Below are 11,014 nucleotides of genomic sequence, written 5' to 3'. Positions count from 1 at the left end.
GCCATACTTTCCTGTCCTGGCATACTTCTCTAGCTTCTTTTATGTCCATGCATTCTTTCATGCAGGCTCTCGTGTTTCTGTGACTTCTTATGTCTCTTCTAATCGCTTAAAACGAAAAATGTATTATTTTCTTTCTAAAAAATGCAAATTTTGGTTCCGAATTCTTTAATTTTATTTAAAATTTGCCTTTTTTGTTAGTGAATTGATTATCTTGTTTCAAAATTCATCTTTTTTATTTGAGAATTTAACTTTTTGCTTGAGGATATCTATCTACTTTCTTAAAAGCTAAAAAAAGAATTTTTCTTTCTTTTTAAAAATATCATCTTTTTGTTGGAGAATCCTTCAATTTTGTTGAAAATTCGTCTTCTTTGGTAGTGAATTAAACTTTTTGTTTGAAAATTCACATTTTTGAGTCAAAAATTGAACCTTTTGGTTGATAATCCGTAAATTTGGTTAAAAATTCGTTTTTTTTTCGGTAGACAATTAATATTTTTCTTACACATCCATCTTTTTGTTTAAAAACATAAGAACTAGGTTTCACAGTTGAAATACTCTTTTAAAAAATTAAATAAATAATATTCTTTATTTCTTCAAAATTCATATTTTTGGCTGAGAGCCCTTGAATTTTGTAAACAATTTTTTTGGTACAAAATTAATTTTTTATTTTTAAAATTAATTTTTTTTTGGTTATAAATTAAACATCTGGGTTTGAAAGTTGAACTAATTTCTAAAAAATATAAAAATAAAATTTTTTTCTTTTTTAAATATTCAGCTTTTTGTTTAAAAATTCTTGAATTTTATTTAAAATTCGTCTTTTTTGGCAGTAAATTAATATTTTTGTCAAAATTGTATCTTTTTCTGTTGAAAATTAATATTTAAAAAAAAATAAAAATCTCAAATATATAAAAAGAATTTTCTTTCTTTTTTAAAAATTGAACTATAGGGGGACGAAGAAACTGGGCGAAATCTGACATGGTCAAGTTAATGACGTGGCCTATTCTATGGCGACATCTTTCTTCAACCTATAAAATTAATCGAAATGAAAAACCGGATTTCTACTTTTATCGATTGCCGATAATTATTTTCGTTTCGTGTCTTTTTATTTTCACTTCCAATAACAGCTGTTATTTTTAATGAATTATTATCATGTATTATATTTAAATTTGTTTCTCATCATTTTTCAATCGTTACATTAAATTACTGACAATACTTTTCACCAGAATGTGATTCATTCAATGTTACAGGAATAATAATTTAAAGTAATTATATTAATATTTAATTGTACATAAGTGAGTCATTACCAAAATTTTTTTGAACTTTTTAGTTATAATAATATTTTATTTAGTTTTATACTTTAAAATTATGTACAAAATAAAAATTAAATATAATTTTAATAAATTTTTGATTAGTTTATTCAATGTTACAGGAATAATTATTTAAAGCTTATCTTAAAATTTAATTGTTTGAAATAATATAAACCATTATTAAATTAATAGATATATTGCGAAATCATTAATTTTAATAATATTATTATATAAATTATAATTAAAATTTTGATTAAAACATAAAGTTATTATAGGCTAAATTAAAATTAAATACATTTATTATATTAATGTTTCAATTATGTTAATGATTTAATGTTAAAAAACTTTTATTTATATATTAAAATTAAACAATACCATATTTTTATTTCAACGTTATCTAATCAAAATTTATCAACTATTTAATATTGGAGCTATATTAATTCTAAATTTTACATAATTAGGTCATTAAAAAAATTTTGTTCACGTTTTAGGTATAATAATAATATTTTCTTGATTTATATATTTTGAAATTAGAAAGCTTGATAATATTATGTTATACATGCCTATAATTTTTACAATAATATTCTTTATTCATATTTCATATTTTAAAATTATTTACAAATTTAAAATTAAATATAATTTCAATAAATTTTAAATTGGTTTATTCAATGTTACAGAAATAATTTCTTAAAATCTAGTTTTGTTAAATAATATAAAATATTATTAAATTAATAGATATATTGTGAAATCATTCAGTTCAATAATATTATAATATAAATTAAAATTTTAAATAAAAAATAAAATATCAAAGTACATAAAGATTGGATTTAAGTTGTTTAACATGTAGTAATATAAATATGTTATTTCCTCTCAGATTATGTGATTAAATATTAGCTATTACTTTCGTAATAAAAGTTTCTTTTTTTCTTTTAAATACTTGTATTACAATTATATAATTTCTTATGATTAGAAAGCTTATTATTAAATTAAATGTAGATAAATGCAGTTCCAAGTTTAAACGAAAATAGAGTGTAAACATTATTTGAATTTTTTCATGAAAATAATCGTGTACTGCTTTTTTATGTTGGGTCATGATTAATTAATAATAAACTGATTTGACCAAAACTCACATTTTCTGGAATTAGTTTGCGAGTTTATTAATAAAGAAAAATTTTCGAAATGAAAGTTTAATTTGAAAAAAATGTATTAACTAAAAATTATTTAAAGGTTTTCGTCAGAATCATAGTTTATTGCGTCTTATTTTGTAAAATGATTAATTTATATAAGCTGAATATTTTTTTAGAATATTAAATTGAATAAAGATTAAAATTTATTACTTTAAATTTAAGTAACATAAGTAAGAAATTGATTAATTATTTACTTGTAGGTTATATAATGGAACATTGAATATGATTTGCATAATATAAATCCATTTATTTTTAAAGTACCTCTATTTCAATGAAGTCATTTTTCGGAATTATGCTGGTGTTCTGAGATGATTATTGTCATTCAATTTTTAAAAGTATATGTAAAAATATTTGAATTTTTTCCCTAAAATTAATATTAAGTCACTAAAGAAGGAACTTTTTGTAAATAAAATTTAAAATCATTAAAACAAATTATTTGAGGTTTTTTTCGTTGTGAAGCATTTAATTCATTATTAGCTGATAATCTTCGTCACACATTTCTATAAATAAAAGTTCTAATTTAAAAATATATATATATATAAAGTTAAAGTTATTTGAATATTTTATAAAAGAATTATATTTTAATGGTTTTTCTTTTGTAAAATGGTCAATTGATTATTAGCTAATTAACGTTTTCTGATTATCAAAGTAAATAAAGATTAAAAATTAGTTCCTCAAATGGATGTAACATAATTTAATGTTTGACTTCAAGGTTCTATAATGGAATATTGAATATGATTTAAATATTAAAAGTTAATGTATATTTGAAATTATATTACTTCAATTAGATAATTTTTCAAATGATTTTGATGTACTCAAATGTGTATTTGCATTCGATTTTTTAAATCATATGGAAATACGTATGATTTTTTTTCTGAAATTAGTATCAAAAGTTAACAATAAAACAAATTTGCAAAAATGAATGTGATATTATAAGAACATGTAGAGTACAAATTATTTTTATGTTTGAAAGAAAATGATTGTTTAATGATTTTTATGTTATCATTTATGAAAAAATCAATTGATTGTTAGATGACTAATTTTTTCACAACATCTAACTAGATAAAGGTTTAATTATAACTTTTTTTAAAATTAAGTATTTTATGTTGTGCAATAATTTTTTCTTTACATTTTGCTATTATACAAAAATTCCAAAGTTTTTTAGAAGGAAAAAATTTTTTCTTTTTTTACATCTGGGTAATCTGCTTTTTTTATATTCAAAAAGATAAGTGAAATAAAATTATTAAAACAACTTAATTTAAGAATTAGAGCAATAGAAGTGTCTTAATAATTTCGAAAGATATTGAGATTGAATTTTTTTTAACAGTTGTTGGGAAAATTTTAAGCAGTTAATATTTTATTTTGAAATAATAATTTTAATGGGAAAATTTCAAAAAAATTTTTAATAATAAGTTCTAAGAGATCATTACAAAAGATTACAAAACGCTTTAAATTATTTCATAAAATTAAAAAAAGGGTTTAAAAGTTTTTAAAGCAACATCGTGCCATAATATATAATTTTAGAACAAATTTTAGTAAATCTAAGAGATATGTAAAAGATTTGAAACGATTGAAAAAACAATGAAAATTTATAAGATATTTTAGGACTTTTTAAAAAATTCAGGATAATGACATGAATTCTTTAGGTTCCTAAAACAATTTCTTTTGATTTTTTAATTTAAAAAATGAGCGTTAGGAGAAAAGTCAAAAAGATTTTGAAACATGAGATATTTTCTTAAATTTCTAAAAAGAGTAGAAAATTTTAAAGCAAAATGTTTAAACTTGGCAACATTAGGAAATAAAAAATAAAATAAACCATTAAATTATATAAATATTGCGAAGATTAAAGGAGAATAAAGAAGGTTTTTAAACTGCAGAAGATTTGAAAAAATGCAGATTTATGTGAAAGTTTTTAAAGAAAAAGAAAGCCAAACGTTAAAAAAGCAATTGTCTGGACACTAATTTTTTTTTCAAATTAAAAATTGTGAACAAAATGTGTGGTAAACTGAAAACCTATATGGTAAAGTATCACATTCCCTTAATTAAAATAACTTTGAAATGTCTCAAGTGAAGAAATATATTTATTTTAAAGATTATTAAAAGAGCTCGAAATTTTGCTATTATTTTGTAAAATCCCGTAAAACCTTATTTTTTCAATCTAGATTTTTGTTGACGAATCTGAAATATTCAAAAATCTTTTATAATTTTTGCAAATTTGTCAGAAATTTCCCAAGTTTTTAAGCTTGATTTTTCACATTTTAAATGATTTTTCAAAATTTCAAAAAAATTGGATTAATTGAAAAATATTTTGAGGAATTCAAGAGACTTTTCATAGTTTTAAAATATTTTGAACCTTGGAAGCATTTCCTAAAATTTATGGAATATTTATCATTTCTTCTGAAATTATAAAAGCCCTAAATATCTTTGAAAAAGGCTAAAAATTTTCTAATAATTTGTGAAATCCTGTAAAATAAAAAAAATATTTTTTAAATTTCCTACATTATTTTTTTGACATATCTGAAATATTGAAAAATATTTCCTAATTGTTTCATCAAAATTATAAAATTTATATAATTCTAAAAAGACTGTTCAAACTTCTTTCCTTGTAAATAATTTGAAAATGTGTGTAACTAAAAAAATATCAAAAAAGCATTGTTGTGTTACATCGAAATATTGTTTAATGTCTTTTTTGGTACTAAGTTAATCTTTTTGTTTAAAAATTCATCTTTTTTAGTTGAAAATACAACTTTTTTTAAATTTTGTTAAAAATTATTTTATTTTTTTCTTAATTTATACTTTTGTTTAAAAATTCATCTTTTTGGTTGAAAATTTAATAACTATGTTTTAAAGTTGAATTACTTTTTGTTGAATTAAAAAAACAATTTTCGTTGTTTCTTAAGAATTCAACTTTCTAGTGGAGAATTCTTGAATTTTTTTGAAAATTTGTCTTTTTTGGTAGTTAATTAATCTTTTCGTTTAACAATTAATTTCTTTCGTTAATAATCTAACAACTAGATTTTAAAGTTAAACTTTTTTCTTAAAAACTAAATAATTTTATTTTTCATTACTTTTTAAAAATTTAACTTTTTTTAAGAATTCTAGAATTTTATTGTAATTCCGCCTTTTTCGGTAGGAAATTAATCTTTCCGTTTAAAAAATTAATACTTTTTTTTGAAAATTCATTTTTTTAGTTGAAAATTCAACTATTTGGTAGGGAATTCTGGAATTTTGTTAAAGATTCGTTTTTTTTAGTGGAAAATTAATATTATTGGTTTAAAAATTAACTTTTTGGTACAGAATTCGTTAATTTTATTTAAAAGTTGCATTTTTTGTCAGTAAATTGATTTTTTTTTTATATCTTTTTTATTTGAGAATTAAACTGTTTGCTTGAGAATCCTCACATTTTGTTAGAGAATCGTTTTATTTTTAAGAAAATGAATATTTTTGGTTTAAAGATTTCTCATTTTGTTGACAAATTAAACATTTTAATTTAATATTTAACAGCTAGGTTTTAAAGTTCAACTACTCTCTTAAAAATGTAAAAATGATTTTTCTTTCTTTCTTAAAAATTCAAATTTTTGGTTGAGAAGCGTAGAATTTTCTTGAAAATTCGTCTTCTTTGGTAGGGAGTTAAATTTTTTGTTTAAAAATTAATCTTTTTTTAGTGAAAAATTGAACTTTTTGGTTGAGAATCCGTAAATTTGGTTAAAAATTCGTCTTTTTCGATAGAAAATTAATATTTTTTTACACATTTATCTTTTTGTATAAAAATTTAACAACTAGGTTTTATAGTTGAACTACTTTCTTAAAAATTAAAAAAATAATTTTCTTAAATTTTTGAAAATTAAAATAAAAAATATTTCTTTGTTTCTTAAAGATTCAACTTTTTGTTGAGAATCCTTGAATTTTGTTAAAAATTCGTCTTCTTTGGCACTGAATTAAACTTTTTGTTTAAAAATTCATCTTTTTTAGTTAAAAAATCATTCTTAAGAGTTAAACAATCATTTTCTTTCTTTCTTAGAAATTCATTTTTTTTATTGAGAACTCTTTAATTTGATTTAAAATTCGTCTTCTTTGGTAGAAAATTAATCCTTTTTTTTAATTCATTTTTTTTTAGTTGAATTTTCACCTTTTGGGTTAAGAATTTAACTTTTTGGTTTTGAAATTTCGAATTTTGTTGAAAATATTTTTTTCGTTGGAAAATTAATATTTTTTGTTTAGAAATTAACAAATAACGTAATTGTAACTAGTTACTCAAAAAAGGAAGTTACCCAACCCTGATACAGGTCTAGATAAATACACGAACATAGACGAGGTCCAGAAAATTTAATTTTAATCAACAATAATATAAAATTTCAATTAACAATAATTTTAATCGTGGAGCAATGGGATTTTTTCATTCTTTAGGGAATTGCTTCCTTATTCAAAATCAATAAAAACCGGAAACTCAATTTTTTGGTCCTTAAGATATTTTTTTCGTTCCATTTGACATACTCGTACATTTTTAGTAATTAGTCGTTTTACACTATCAGTATATTTAATATTTATATAGAACTATATAAATAATTATATAAAATATTTAATAACACACCAGAAAAGATTAAAATTAAAAAAAATTAATTTTCGAATCATAGGGGATATTTTGATAATAATTTATTTTGTGTAGTTTTTCAGACTGCCCTATTTAATTACTCACCATTGTGCTCTGTCGATAATGATGCAATTACTTGAGCCAAAATGGCACAAAGTATTAAGAGATTAAAAAAATAATTTTTTCCCATTTCGACAAGAATTTATCACAAAACTGACTAAAGAGATATTCCTGAAACAACTTGTATATATAGCAATGCTCAAGGATAAAAAAATTTTTATTTACGTGCAGTTTGGCTTATTACAAAATATGTTTGTAGAAGCAAAATTTCAAACCGATAAATCTGATTGAGATATGACTTCTATAATAAAAGTATTTCCTATCTTTGAATTAAAATTCTTTAAGAAATTTATATTGCGACTAATTTTGCATTTACTTTGATGAAATGCCTCAGGTTAAGCAACAATGTTCTGGAAAGTCACTTTTAATAATCTTTCGGACAAATATTGAATGTGCAGTTAGTATCTTTTAAACGTCATTATTTATGCCAAATTTATACAATAAAACGAAAATGCAATCTCTTTATCTCTGTTGCTATTAATAAATGAAGAAAGTAGCCTGACGTAATTCACGGACTTCTGCATAAAAAAGTTTTAACGCATATTTTGTGGGTGAAAAAAAATTCTCGAAGCCAAAATATGATAGTTTTTTCTCACAAGCGAACACTTATTTTTCTATTATCAGATTTTATCAGTTAATTGACAGAGTCAATACTCAGATTAAATTTTATTTACTTGCATAGACATTTAAAAAAGATAATATTTGTTAGGATTTATATTTTTAGTTAAACATTTATATTTGAATGATTTACTAATAATAATTTTTTAATGCTTTTTATATTATGAGCTGATTCATCACTTATTCGCAGATTCGTTTTTTCACAATATTGAAAAACATAAAGATTGAATTTTAATTTTTCTCTATTAAGCAATAAAAGTTAATTATGTATCAAAGTAATGTGATTAAATATTTGATATAATTTGCATCATAAGAGTTTATATATTTTTAACCTATCTCTTTTACAATTATATGATTTTTTGAAATGCTTATGATGTTGTGAAATGAGTATCTGAATTCAATTTTTAAAATTATGTGTACATGTGTTTTTTTTAATTTAGTGTAAAATTGAACTAGAAATTAAAATTTTAAGAAATGAAAAAACAATAAATAATTTTTCGTAAATTATAATGAAAAACTGCACTTGATCCCCGCGAAATCGCGGTAAAATTCAAGCCACAACCATGTCTTACGACCGTGATATAGGTGGTTACACTCTGTAACGGAATCAATACGACGATCCGGAAAAAGTCTCGTACACCTTGAGGACACGGAGCGACCCAAGGACGATCGCCTTCTGCATTTTTCCCGCAAGTGTTCCAGCTTATTGTTCACGCGCAGGGATGCTTTTCAGACTGCTAACCAGTGAAAGCTTGGCACCTTTAAGAGCGCCGATAAGGACGATTAGATTAACAGAATATCCCGGGTATAATCGTCGCAACTCTCTTATAAGGTCTCTATACCTCTCTTCCTGTTTATTCTCCTTGGCTATGCTTTTTTTGTCAGCTGGTGCCGAAAATTGGATAACGAACATGGTTTGCTTCTCGAAGTCAAGAAGAACTCTGTCAGGCCTCGAGTGTGCAACAGAAACAATTGTCGAGAATATAAAGTTCCAGTATATGCGGCACTTCTCATTCTCGACAATTGACTCTATCTCCCTAGGAGCATTTAGAGGAGCGATATTAAGGTTAATGTCGTAAGAGTGACAGAGATGGTGATAAAGCACTCTTAGTGCCGCATTGTGCCTTTGGATGTAGGTCGTTCTAGCATGAGTTGGATAACTAGATAGTATGTGTGCTAAATGCTCGGTGTTTCAGCAGCGAGAATAATCCTGTTGTGAAGACATTCAAGATTCAATATTCCGCGAGCACCTTGACGGCGTGAGATGTAGAATCGCGAAACAGAAGACTTTAGATGCCTTTTTTTGTTAATGTGCATAATATTTCGTGTCCCGATATCAAGGGATCTGAGCTCGTTTTTCGTCCATTGAGCCACACCAAATGAATAGAGTACTACCGGGACGACAAGCATTTTCGTTGCAGATACTTTGTTCCTCGCCGACAGTTCGGAAGACCAAATCTGCCGCATGAGACGTTTGTATCTGCATTGGAAAGTATCCTTTATAGATGTCACATCCTGAATGCGGCTCTGTGGCACGCCCAGGTATTTATAAGTCTCTTTAGCGTCTTTTATTAAAAATGTATCTTTTTTAGTACAAACTTCATCTTTTTTGAATAAAAATACAACTGTTTGTAAGAAAATTAAACTATTTTGTTAAAAATTCATCCTTTCTAGTTACAAAAAATCGTCTTTTTTGATTAAAATTTCAATGTTTTCATTTTTTTGTTGATAAAAAGGACACCGTTTGGTAGAGAATTCAACAATTTTGTTAAAAAGTCATTTTTCTTGTTATTAGAAATCCGTCTTTTGGGATTGAAAATTCAATATGTTTCGTAGAAAGTTATTTTTTGTTTGAAAATTCATATTTTGATCGTGAAAAGACAACTGAAATCTTTTATAACAGAAAATTCAACTATTTTTTTGAAAATTGTTGTTTTTCATTAAAAAATCATCTGTTTCAGTCGAATTTTTTTTATGAAAATGAAACTTTTTGGTTAACGAAATTCTTCTTTTCTTCAGTATTCAACTATTTTGTTTAAATGATTTGGTTGAATCATTTTGTCAAAAAATCCATTCTGTTAAGACTTATATTTTTATTTGAAAATTTATATATTTGATTGGAAATTTAACTATTTTGTTGAAAATTAATCCTTTTCATTGAAAATTTAACTGCTTGGGTCAAAGTTAAAATGCATTGTTAAAAATTGATTTTTTTCTCTCTCGTTGAAAATTTAACGAAAATATAACTGTTCAGTGGGAAAGTCTTGTTTTTTTTAAGGTTTTAAATTAATTTTTCTATTTTTTTAAGATGCCAAAATTATTAATTATTTAATTAATATATTATTGTTGATTAAAATTGAATTCTCTGGACCTCGTCTGTGTTCGTGTAAATAAATTTTTCTATTTTTTAAGATTATTCTTTGTTAGTTAAAAATTCTCCGTTTGTTGAAGAAAAGAATAATTTTTTGTATTGAAATTTCATTTTTGTAGATATTTTTGAAAATTTTCAACACTATAATAAGGTTTGTAAGAAATACGTTTATTTTCTGCTAAATAGTCTTAATTTCGCATTTTTGTTTAAAAAAATTTAAAACTTAACTAAATTTGGTAGATTTTTAATAAAAAAAGAGTTAAAAGAAAATTTGACAATAGTTGAATTTTCAACAAAGCAGTTGCATTTTCATTCAACCAACAAGTTGAATGCTAAACAAACAATGTTAATTTTTTAACCAAAAAGACAAGGTTTTAATAAAGTACATTCATTTTCTATCAAATAGTCGAATTTTCAACTTATTCAATATAGAGGGTAATTATTCAAAGAAAATAGAATAATGAAATTTTCAAATAAAATCTCAGCAAAGAAATGAATTTATAAAAAAGGAAAGAATTTTCAACAAAATTTTTTAATTTTTTACCAAAAAGATCAAATTTCGACAAAGCATATCAATTTCATACCAAAAAAGACGAATTTTGAATAAAATATATGAATTTTCATGAGAATTATTCAATTTTAAAGCCAAAAAGACGAATGATCTACAAAATTTTTGAATTTAAAAAAGCTTGTCAAACATTAAACCAAAAAGATGAATTTTTGACTTACCAGGTGTATACATATGAAACCGGTATTTTTTCAAGAAAAAAGCACATTTATTTCAAGAGAATGATAACAAATATTTTATTCAAAGTATGCGCCC

At 23.3% G+C, this 11,014-nt stretch overlaps 1 protein-coding gene across 1 annotated transcript in view; it reads right to left on the bottom strand.

The window, feature by feature from the left end:
- LOC117173376 (trypsin-6-like) overlaps positions 1-11,014 on the bottom strand; it is a 26,910-nt gene that overhangs the window by 15,599 nt on the left and 297 nt on the right. The gene's annotated exons all lie outside the window — the stretch shown is intronic.

Source organism: Belonocnema kinseyi, chromosome 5 (assembly GCF_010883055.1).
Source record: "Belonocnema kinseyi isolate 2016_QV_RU_SX_M_011 chromosome 5, B_treatae_v1, whole genome shotgun sequence".
Taxonomy (NCBI): domain Eukaryota; kingdom Metazoa; phylum Arthropoda; class Insecta; order Hymenoptera; family Cynipidae; genus Belonocnema; species Belonocnema kinseyi.
Note: the sequence above shows the minus strand (reverse complement) of the source record. Positions and strands in the feature narration are given on the sequence as shown.